We start from the raw sequence: 12,352 nt of genomic DNA, 5'->3' as shown, positions 1-12,352 counted from the left end.
CTTCATTTCAGAATGATTTGATTTGATGAAGATATGTGGTAAAGTAAATGTATCAGTAGGGGGTGAGCGGTTGTCAACACATGGGATAAAATTGAGTTTTTAAAGCTGAAAGGTCCATTTGAAAAAAAAAATTAAATCATGCATTGTGACTTTCATAATAATAAAATAGCTGACATGTTGTAATAATAATAATAATAATGAAATATTCATACATCACTGCTGTTGGATTAGATGTCTTTAATGCTGATATAATTATAAGAACTGTAATTACGTTTACGTAAATTTTTATGTAATACACTGTAAAAATATCAATATATTAATATTTATATTTATAAATATTAATGGACAATAGGAAAATATTGGATAAAACTTTACAACAGGTTCCACTTGCTAACATTAGTATTAGTTAACATTAACTAACTATGCAAAAAAAAAAAAAAAAATTCTAAAGCATTTCATTATTTTAATGGTTTTAAACTAAAATTCACTAAAATTAAAAGTCTCAACTGTTAGAACTAATAATTGAACAGTATTTTAACATATTGATAAATACTGTAACAAATGTACTTCTCATTGTTAGTTAATTTTAATTATGAATTATTGTTAGCTAATAGAAAGTGTAAAAGTGTTACCAAATAATAGAATAATAAGTACGTCAAAAAAACCTCAATAGTTCACCATTACAGAAACATAATAGCAATGACAATTTGCAGAGAAAAGGTACTAAACTGTTGAAAATAGTGTCAAACTGTAAAAGAAAAATCAAGGAAATCTCCTAAAATTGCATTTTAATTTTCTTTATACAAAAAAAACTATTTCTTATTTTGTAGATTTTGGGTGGAGATATGATCCAGACTTACTCATAGCCACCACACAGTGCTGTTGGTTGTTGGGTGCTAATAGGTAGCGTCTGATTAGTACTGTTTTCCAGCTCTTGCCATCGGTTCACTGTTCTCCAGCTCTTTGTAGTTGGCTGAGGTAGTGGCAACCCCCCCATGGCAGGACACTGACATCAGTCTGTCTGGGGGGGGGGCGGCGCTGACTCATTCTGACATCATGCCGCTTTCGCATCCGCCTGATGGCAACAAGTGTAAAAGTGTTACCAAATAATAGAATAATAAGTACGTCAAAAAAACCTCAATAGTTCACCATTACAGAAACATAATAGCAATGACAATTTGCAGAGAAAAGGTACTAAACTGTTGAAAATAGTGTCAAACTGTAAAAGAAAAATCAAGGAAATCTCCTAAAATTGCATTTTAATTTTCTTTATACAAAAAAAACTATTTCTTATTTTGTAGATTTTGGGTGGAGATATGATCCAGACTTACTCATAGCCACCACACAGTGCTGTTGGTTGTTGGGTGCTAATAGGTAGCGTCTGATTAGTACTGTTTTCCAGCTCTTGCCATCGGTTCACTGTTCTCCAGCTCTTTGTAGTTGGCTGAGGTAGTGGCAACCCCCCCCATGGCAGGACACTGACATCAGTCTGTCTGGGGGGGGGGCGGCGCTGACTCATTCTGACATCATGCCGCTTTCGCATCCGCCTGATGGCAAACATATCGCTGCTTCCACCTGATTGCTTTCTTCTTCTGCTCAGGCTCCATCTGTCAGCAATCATCTGCTTCACAGCCCAACTTGGCCTTTTGTTCACCAATTGGCCCCACATGCCAGCAATCATCCGATCAGCATCCACACATCAAGTCCATCTCTGTTTGTTTCCCGCGATGCGAATCACCTGTTTACGTGTCCAAGCTCCACGTCCATGACACGCTGTCCCTGCTTAGCCAAACTTCAAAAGAGCAAACACTGAACTTCAACTCTAATAAGCCCTGAAAGATACTCTACGCACACAATTCAATTCAAACGCACAAGTATGAGAAAACTAAACTATTTAAATTACTACTAAAGTGGTGATTTCGTATGAATTTGTACCATGTGATACGTACGAAAACATTAGATTTTTAGAAAAAAGCAAGCGTGAAAGTCCATCCCTAAACCTAACCATCAGTGGTGTGTGAACAGATTGTATAAAATCATATGAATGAGATCGTATAAAAATCACAGATTCGCCAAAACATAACATAGTTACAAATTTTATGTATTGATGGGTTATTTCGAAACACTGCTTCTTGAAGCTTCGAAACAATTACAAATATTTTGTTTTAAATGAGTGGTTCAGAGCTTATGGTTGCCCGTTTCCACCACTGAATTAAAAATAAAAAGAGGTATTTGCGACTTTTTATCTTTTTTTTCCCCTCACAATTGTGAGTTTACATCTTGCAATTCTTTTTTCTCAGAATTGTGTGATATAAATTTGCAAAAAAAACAAGTCAGAATTGTGAGATGCAAACTTGTAATTCTGACTTTTTCGCGCAACTGTGAGCTAAAAAGTACAATTATGAGCGGAAAAAAAGACTGGTATTTTCTTACGATTGTGAGTTTATATGTCACACTTTACAACTCACAATTCCGTGTTACAAACTCAGAATTGTGAGATATGAACTCACAATTCTGAGAAAAAAATTATTGTGAGATATAAACTCATCAGAATTGTACGGGGAAAAAAAAGAATCGCACAATATTTGCAAGTCAGAACGAATCAGAACTGTAACATAAAAAGTCGCAATTACCTTATTTTTTATTTATTTTTTTCCCATTTTTTATTTAGTGGAGGAAATGGACTTTCATGGGCGCTTGTGTCAAACTCTCCAAGTCAAGTCATTTTAAATTAGGCTTTGTTGGGTCATACTGTTTTGAACCTTGGTTTCGAAACATTTCGAAATTCAGATGATTCGCCGCTTGATGATGAAAACCCAATGAAACAATGTCCAATGGCTTAAACAGATCTCAGGTCATTTTTATAATGTAGGTTTATTTTAATTAGTGTAATGGATTTTAATACTTATGTGTGTATAATACAAAATAGGAGAGTATGTGGTTGCTTCAAAAGGGTTTGCCAAACCCTGCCCAACAACATACAAAAAGAGCACTATACATTAATAAAAGAACATACATTTTACAAAACCATCATATTTAATATTATGTAATTACTTTTAGGTCACATTAAAAAAATTACATGAAATCACTTGCAGTTGGTTTGTAAACTGTGTCATTCTACATATTTTTCATTGAATTTACACCGTGGTTCAATTGATTCAGGGTTTCAAAAAGATCCCCCCCCCCCATCACTACTTTCAGGTCAACTATTGTGATGAAAGAGCAATAATTTGATGTGAGTCCTACTAAGGAAGTTTTTGACATGTTTATTGCTAGTGATCTGTGTTATAACACATTTATAACACATTTGTAACATGTTTATAATACCCTATTTTGTCAAGAACTTTCCTTTTCATGTGGAATCATTTCTTAAGCCAGTTATAGTTAAGGTGTGGTCACATTAGTGAAATTTCTCGAGCGGAAAAAAAATTCAATAATCTAGTGATGAATTTGTGTGGATTGCTGTTAAAAATAAGAATTTCTTCAATCAAAATCTGAAGATAAACGATCGATAGTGTAGAGATGTATGAAGCACAGCTCACTCAGTCAAACTGCCATCGTTGTGAATTTGCATGACCAACTGAACCCGATGCAAAATCTGCATGAGGGGAATCTTTCAGCACCATGCGAAATTCCTGATTGTGTGGATTACTGTTAAAAATATAGATTAGGCCCACGAAAATTCACAATACGTGTTATTAAACACATATAGCTTAAAAATATCACATTTTGATGCATTGTCTATCTGCATATAACACACATGCCAGTTTCAGAGGTGCAGGCATTAACTTCTAATAAAACATATGTTTAACCAACTGTACTAAGTTGTTCATTTTCCCACATCTTATAACAATAAATAATTTTTTCTTTACTCGTAAGAACAGAACAGTCGCCGCAATGCCAAACAAGTAAAGCCCAAAATAATGAGGAAAGTATATTCATAAAAGTTGCATTCCATCTGGGAGTGCTTTAGTAAGACGACACATCAACAAGCTTTCTTTCCAGCACTGAGCAAAGAAACAAAACAAAACAAGTGTTTGGGCAGGATTCCAGGATAACTGGGAAACACCATCATAAACAGCTGCCCTTGAGAAACTCCAATGGAAAATCACACAGTGCTGGAAAACTTGCGGAGGACTCCCCTTTAATGTGAAGCTGCTTCTTGTGCCGGTTCATTGTTAAAACCCTGACCAGAAACCTACTATTTTTACAGGTACAATGGTATTAATTTTTAAGATAAACTGTACCCTGAAAGAAACATGCGATGAGGACGTAATTAAGCTTTATTCAAAATATGACAGATTCAACTCAAATAATTTGGTCAATTCATTTTAATAGCCATCGCCGAATCACTGAACAGGGGCATCTGGCACAGTAGAGCTACACTGCTATGCATTTGATTTTATCATGGCTATAACGTGCAGATATCTGTAAATCCAGTTACTGAGGTTAACAGCTAATAATGCATGCACATCTAAAACCATTATAATAACCATTTTGTAGTTGCTAAAAAAACTAAGTGTGTAATTTCTAGTCATTTCTACAGATTACGACAAATGCAATTGTCAAACTCTCTCCTATTAGTCAGGCAAACAAATAGTCCCACCCTAATCTCATGGCATTGGTTAAATCAGCGTTGCTGTGTAAAAAGTACTTAAAGACTAATTGAAATTATTTTACATCATCAGAACATGGTGCAATGACACAATCTGATAAAAGGTCTTAGAGGACGTTTTTAAGAGAATATAGTTATTTTTCCCTAAAAAATACAAAATGGTGGAGAATTTGGCTCACGTGTCATACTAACAAGAAATTTGAGAGCTTTAGTTCCAACCACGTAAGTCTGCGAATGTTCAATTGAACTATGGTATCGCAAAACACAGAGTCGTTGAACTTTGTTAGTAACGACGGAACTTGAGACCATATTTAGCTAACGATGCCAGGTCAGGATGCATACAAACTGAGCAAGTTTTTTGCCACTAGCATGCACAAATAGAGTGGTGCAACTAGGACGTCACTTTGTAGGCAAAAACCCGGAAGCGAGATAGCATTTTAGCACTTCCGGTTCCATCGTCCCAGAGTCAATGGGTTTTTTGAATGGGAGTTTGGTTAAATCCCCTAAAATAAGGTACGTGATTCACACAAGATCAAAAAACGTTTACGTTTTATTCTACGACATAAAACACACCAGTTACCCCCCACTCATGATTTCACGACGTAACACACCGAGACAGTGTTTTTAAGAGTTGGGGAAAGTTACTTATAAATGTAATGCGTTACAATATTGCATTACTCACTAGTAAGTAATTGCACTACTTAGTTACTTTTTATGGAAAGTAGTGTGTTTCGTTACTTTTGCGTACTTTTTTCTTATCTGGGGTTGCTTGTTTGTTTTAATATAAAAAGTTTTAATTATATAGAACTGTTACTTATTTGCAACTTATTTGAAAAAGTAACAGATATTTTTCTTGTAAATTAAAAAGTAATACGTTACTTTACTAGTTACTTAAAAAAAAGTAATCTGATTACTTGCGTTATTTATAATGCGTTGCCCTCAACACTGTTTTTTTCACTCTCGGTGTGAGATGTTTCCTGTATGGTTTCTTTGCAAAGTGACCCAGATGTCATTTGGCACAAATATCACTTCTTTTTAGCTTCTGAAGCAGCGACCGCTTCAGGGCCCTCAGTGACACTGCAAAAGCGTCACAGAAACAGCTTTCTCTCCATTTGTCAAAAACTTTATATGCGACAGATTGACTGATTGCCATTGGTGACAAAGCATTAAAGGGAGAGTTCAGCCAAAAATAAACATTATGTTATCATTAACTCACCCTCATGCCATTTCAAATCCATAAGACTTTGGATACCATCGTAACACTAACCCGAGAGATTTCTGTCCCTCCAAGTCCATTTCGCTCATTTTTAAACACACATTGTGTGTTAATTATTTTCTGGCTGTTTTTGCGGATCTATGAAATGAAACATCCTCCTTTGATGTTGAATTACTAATGCATGAAGCACATTTACAAAACATTGTTCTTTCCTTCACCTCTCATGTTGAATCACGCATGGCAGACAGTAAAAAAGAGCCATGTTTAACCATGTTTGCATTACAAAACAAGACAGAAATATAATAGCTTGTGTTCCAGGTCATTGTCCTCTTGCAATTTGTTTATTGGTTGTTTGGGGTTTTCCTAAAATGTTAATTCTGCCAAGCAACCCGCTTTTTCCATGTATAATAATGTTTTTGACATATTTTATAGTTGCCTTTTATAACCTAAGGATTTATCTTCTCATATCAAAACCGAATAGGTCCAATATAATTTCCGTGGGGTTTTCCAAGGGTTCACCGCCAGTCAGTTACTGACCTCAGATTTACAACATATACACTGTATATGATTCCTCAATTAGAGTCACATTTAAGTACTACCTATTTAATGTCGGGGAATAAAGATTTAATCATGACCTTGATGAACCTTCAGCCTTTGTGATAATGTGTGATCATATGGACTTATGTGGACTATTGTGTGGCGGCAGTAACATTTCCAAAACAAGTTTTTAAGCAAATGTTGGAGAAGACTTGGACTTGCTAACACAACAGTTAATTAATTTAGTAAAATGTAAAAGTTTCTGAATTAATATGTATAAAACAACTTGTGCACATGGGCTAAAAAATTATTTAAATAAAACGAAATAAATAAAACTAACCAAATCAAATAAAATGTGCAAACACTTAGACTTTTCAGATTGTAAGTCTTAAAATTCTATATAGGGGCAAATCCATATCACTGTAAAAAAAAAATAACTGAAAAGTTCGACTGACATTTCAGTTCGTGCCGTAAAATTTTAAGTATAATCAACTTGGTTGTGTACGTCATTTCAACTTAAATTATATTAAAACAACTTATTTTGAGTTAATGTAAAAATATAAGTTGCCTTGACTTACTGATAAATTTTTGAGGATGGAGATTTTTGGTAAATAATATGTAAAATTGATGTTATAATATAATTATTTAAATATAAATTTTACAAATATAATTATTGTATATATCTATTTAAATATTATACAAAATCAGTTTAAAAATATGTTACATTATGAAAGTAAAAAAAAAATAATAATAAAAAAACATTTAAAGAAAATTCTGAACACCATCTCGTGTAAAAAGTAAAAGTTTATAAAGAAAGATTACCAAAATTTGGTTTACAGAACTTAAATATTTGGACTCTTCAATTCTCCAGAGCCATTGAGCAAAGTGAAAACCCACATTTGTGCACAATTACAATCCAGAGTGAGAGTCCAGCAATACAGGGCAACTAGGAAAGAATGCTATGTTAAATATTAATCACTGCTCTGTGCTTCTCCACTCCCTGTGCTTTCCACCAAAACTGTGTTTTCCACCAAAAAATGCTAAATAAATGAATAAATAATCAATTAAGGTACATCAGAACAAGACAGAACTTGTGAGCCAAAATTTGGGAAGCGCGGGATATTTCCACAAGTGTTTTTCATAAAATTGCTCCGTGTGGAAGCAGTACATTTGGGGGGCCTCGAGTTTTCGCAGGATCGGTAGGACAGAAGGCAATAAAATCCAAGGGTACCCCTTAAATAGTACGAGAGGAGACTGTCATATGCTCTAAATCAGCAGCTCCTCAACCCAAAAATGTCACACAGGTCTTTTTTTTTTTTGATGATCATAATTAATATATGTTAATAGATTTCGTCACCGTTTCAGGTCGCTACTTCATGTCCAATCTAAACTCTTGAGTCCTGAAGCAAAAGCGCTGGTTTAAATTTCCCGAAAATCAGGTGTCGATTAAGACAAGTATATTCATGACATCATACTGCGGAATACATTTTCAAATCCCACGTTCTTGAGAAACACAAGAACATTCCGATGACAATAAACGTATTGTGCAAATCCATCTGAAAACTGGCGGGAACCGTCGAGATATGACATACGTAATCCGAAGAAGGTGGCACAACAGGGCGCCTACCTGGGCTTTAAGTGAAGGCAGATTGTAAGCTGACGAAAGGCTGTTCAGAGGGGGTATGGAACAAATTACAAAGCCTGGTAATGCATGAAGATCTAGAATATAGTCAGAGGCTTGGATCAAACAGCCATCACCTAACGAGGTAAGCGTGATGGACGAAGCGACCTGCTCCTGGCTCTGCCGTTCTCCGTGTTCACGCTAATACATGCTTTTCTCTCCCGAACGGTGAAAGTGAATTTGAATGATTCACTCATTCATGCTCTCGGTGAGCAATGGAAACTCTTGAATCAGTGCTAATTTTCCTATCAGCGTTAATTTCGGGTTCACCACCAACGATGCACCTTCATTTGATGTTTTCGGGGCTAAGTGGCTCAACATGTCATCCTATGGGCCGGACTCTGAAGTCACATCCTCACATGAATGAAAAACAGCCTTATGTTTTTTCTCCTTAGCATTTTTTCTCTCTCGCCGGGGGAAATGTGCATTGATATCCTGATACAAAGGAAAAGACTATTCATGTTGGCATATGGAAATTAAATAAGGTGGCACTGGCCAAAACCGGCTTGACTTTGGTGGATTTGTACTTTTTTTTTTTTTTTTCTGGACACATTTCAAGTAGGGTACAATGGTAGAAGCTCCATTAAATAATTTTTGTTTTTTGTTGTGTTGTGTTGTGTAGTTGTTTTGTGTTGTGTTGTGTTGTGTTGTGTTGTGTTGTGTAGTTGTTTTGTGTTGTGTTGTGTTGTGTTGTGTTGTGTAGTTGTTTTGTGTTGTGTTGTGTTGTTTTGTGTTGTTGCTTTGTGTTGTGTTGTGTTGTTGTTTTGTTTTGTTTTGTTTTGTTTTGTTTTGTGTTGTTGTGTTGCTTTGTGTTGTGTTGTGTTGTGTTGTTTTGTGTTGTGTTGTGTTGTGTTGTGTTGTGTTTTGTTTTGTTTTGATCCCAAAGCATAGGATGATCCAAATACATATCTACATAAATCATTTAGATTTATAAATAATGTTTTTGTATTTGTTTACATATACCAGAGTTTTCTTGGAGGTTTGTGAAAAACTGCAGAGAGTTTGTGAGTTGATGAAAAGCTAATAATTAATTATATTATAAAAATGTAAAAAAAGTAGACTAAGTAAGTAAATAGATAGATAGACAGACAGACAAACAGACAGACAGACAGACAGACATATAGACAGATAGATAGATAGGTAGATAGATAGATAGATAGATAGATAGATAGATAGATAGATAGATAGATAGATAGATAGATAGATAGATAGATAGATAGATAGATAGATAGATAGATTGATTGATGTTTACTTGCATGTAATGGGACCATTAACCAATATCAAAGAACATGTGAATGTGTTATAAAACTTTTGAAATATTAACCTACAATCTCATGGGGTACTTTAAGTAAATATTTTATGTCCAAAGGCTGACAAAAATATTTGGGAATCCCTAATATACACAAGTAACACAGTTAGTCAAAGAAAAGTAAATAAATAAATAAAAATATAAAAATAAATAAAAAAATAAAGATTAGTTTAGAGATTATTATTACCTTTACATAAGCAACATTTTAAAAATGATTATATCTAAGATAAAATGGCCTCAAAATCAATATTTAAACATGAAATGACCTCAGTATTTTTGCATGCAATGACCTCATGGATCAGGATAGTGACAAACAGCTGTTCAGGAAAGTACTGAAGTGGCATTTGATGCTATTTAAGTGTTTTGGGAGGGGAAAAAATGTCTAAAGTGCCCTTTACCTAGGGGGCCCCGTTGTATCTTACCTACTGCGAGTCTGTTGTTCATTGCATTGCCTAATTCTCGTTACATGGGGAAAAAATAAATCAATAAAATTCTCATTAAACTATTTTGTCTACACTTTTTTAAAAATATATATATATATTTTAAATAATTCTCATTATCCTTAATTGTGACACTCTTACTGTAATGCTGGATTTTTTTTGTAATGTGATTTAGTATTTATTTTATTATTATTATTATTATTGTTAATACCACTACATTCAGTATAAAACAATAGTAAGATTAAACCAAGCGAGATTCTGTGTCATTTCTCGAGTTTTCTCTTCACTGTGTTCTGTAATATGTTGATTATGCCTGTTTTGGTGCGGGCAAAGTTTTTATGGTAGCAGAGCCACTGGAACGGCTCTGAAACCGCTGAAGTGTTCAGACACCTGGACACTGTCACAGCGCCAGAGTTCTGGCTGGTTGAAAGCGGCAAATAAACACTTCTTCCATTCTAGTATAACCAGAAGCATACATCATGCTGTGAGACAGATGCCATTCCAGCCAGTTCTTGATATCCAAAACCAGCGTTTCCAGTGTAACATTTAGTAAAGATGAAACGTCCTGACAATATGTTCAAAGAAACTCAAGGTACTGCAAATGTGTGTCTTAAAACTGATGTGAAAAATACTGATGTCATGGAACGATCTGTTTAATTACTTAAGACAATGGCGAGTAAGAATGTGGTCTAGAACAGTGTTCAGGACTGCAGTAATATTAAGCCTATTTATAGTTACAGAAGGGAAATTAGGCTTTTTATCATGATTATTTATAGTCTAAATCATAAAGCATTAAGAGTTGTATAATACCTTTAGAATACAAATTTATATGGAAGGCAGATGGGGCCAAAAGTCTTTACACAGAACTTGTGAAATTTGACTGTGTCAGCATGCACTCTTTGTCTGTGTTAACGCGACAACACACACAGGAGCCAGTGAAGTTGCTGTATTTGAGACTATATTTGCATATGTGACACATGGTACATTGGTATGTACATATACACATATCAGATGTTGTGTTTATTCATTAAGGATGCCATAATGGTACACTGGTATGCACATATGCAAACATCAGATGTTATATTTGTTCATGAGAAAAGTTTTAATTTACATTGTAATATTAATAAATTTACTCTAGCACAGTAGATATTAATAAAGAAAGGTCACAAACTAAAGAAAGGATTAATATGTGGGTAAATGTAGAGGTAAATCTGCTTTAAAAAGTATTACACATTCGAACATGATCACAATGTGTGAGCATTGAGAGACATGTTCAAAATCGTCTTAATGCAGTAAAACTTATGTGTAAGTCTTTACACATATACTAAAGCAACAGTGAAAACTGACAGCATGTCTGCTAGGTCTGCCCCCTAATAGTCGACTATCTGTTAGTCGACCAGAAGAAGCTTGGTTGACCAACATTTTTTTAGTCGCGTAGACGCAGAAAAAATAAATCCACAGTCGAGGTCACGCAGTTCGTGACAGACAGATCGTTAACAGCTGGTCTATGTGGTAATACAGTACATCGGGCAGGAAAACCAAATGTGGTCTTTAGCGTCCTTGTTAGCATAACCGCCTTCAATGCCAGAAATGCTTGTTCGAATCATGCTCGGAGCGAGTGAGGGGATTAGAACCGAAGGGTTTACACTGGTGCCGTGACCCGGATGGAAGTGAGGGTTAGGGTGGTGAGTGTAACAGAGGTCAGCTGGTAAGAGCTGTGTAAACCTCACTCCTCTGATCTCAAGAGGTGCACTAATGACTGGCACTAGAAGTTGTGGTCTTTAGCATTCTTGTTCGAGCCCGGCCTCCCAGGCTGGAATTGCTGGTTCCAATCCCGCTCAGAGCAAGTGAGGGGAGTAGAACCGGAGGGGGTCCGCGTTTTTCCCTTTCATTTTCCCTCTTTTGGAGCGTGTTTATTATATCTGAAAATAAACTGCATTGAATATTATAGATTTGTTGTTCATTTTAACCTCTAATATTATGTACCAAATGTATCGTGTGTTCATGGTTTTTATACAACAAAAATTGGGAGAATTTTTTTTTCCTTAAGAAAACTATACTGTTGGTATTGGCAAGTATCATTCTGAATAATCAGCAATCGGTATGAGAAATTTGTCTGTCGGCTGAAAAAAGTAGTGTTGGTGCATCCCTACTATTGATGATTACAATATATGTTTTGTTTATTATAATTTCCTGAAAACATAAAATATTTGACTGCAATATTATACAAATTGTAATAGGCCTATAAACAGTGCTGGGTAGATTACTTACAAATTGTAGTCTGTTACTGATTACAGATTACATGATGAAAACTGTAGTTAAGAATGTAGTCTGGGTTTCTACAGTACTACTTTTTCAGATTACTTTTAGATACATTTTTTTCAAACTTGTTTTAAACTGGTTCTGTCAATATAGTGCATTTAATGTCAAAGACAAAGAATATATATATATATATATATATATATATGAAAAAAAGTATTTAGTCAGCCACCAATTGTGCAAGTTCTCCCACTTAAAAAGATGAGAGAGGCCTGTAATTTTCATCATAGGTATA

Source organism: Sinocyclocheilus grahami, unplaced genomic scaffold, assembly GCF_001515645.1.
Source record: "Sinocyclocheilus grahami isolate Dianchi unplaced genomic scaffold, SAMN03320097.WGS_v1.1 scaffold1071.1, whole genome shotgun sequence".
In the NCBI taxonomy this organism is placed as follows: domain Eukaryota; kingdom Metazoa; phylum Chordata; class Actinopteri; order Cypriniformes; family Cyprinidae; genus Sinocyclocheilus; species Sinocyclocheilus grahami.
Note: the sequence above shows the minus strand (reverse complement) of the source record.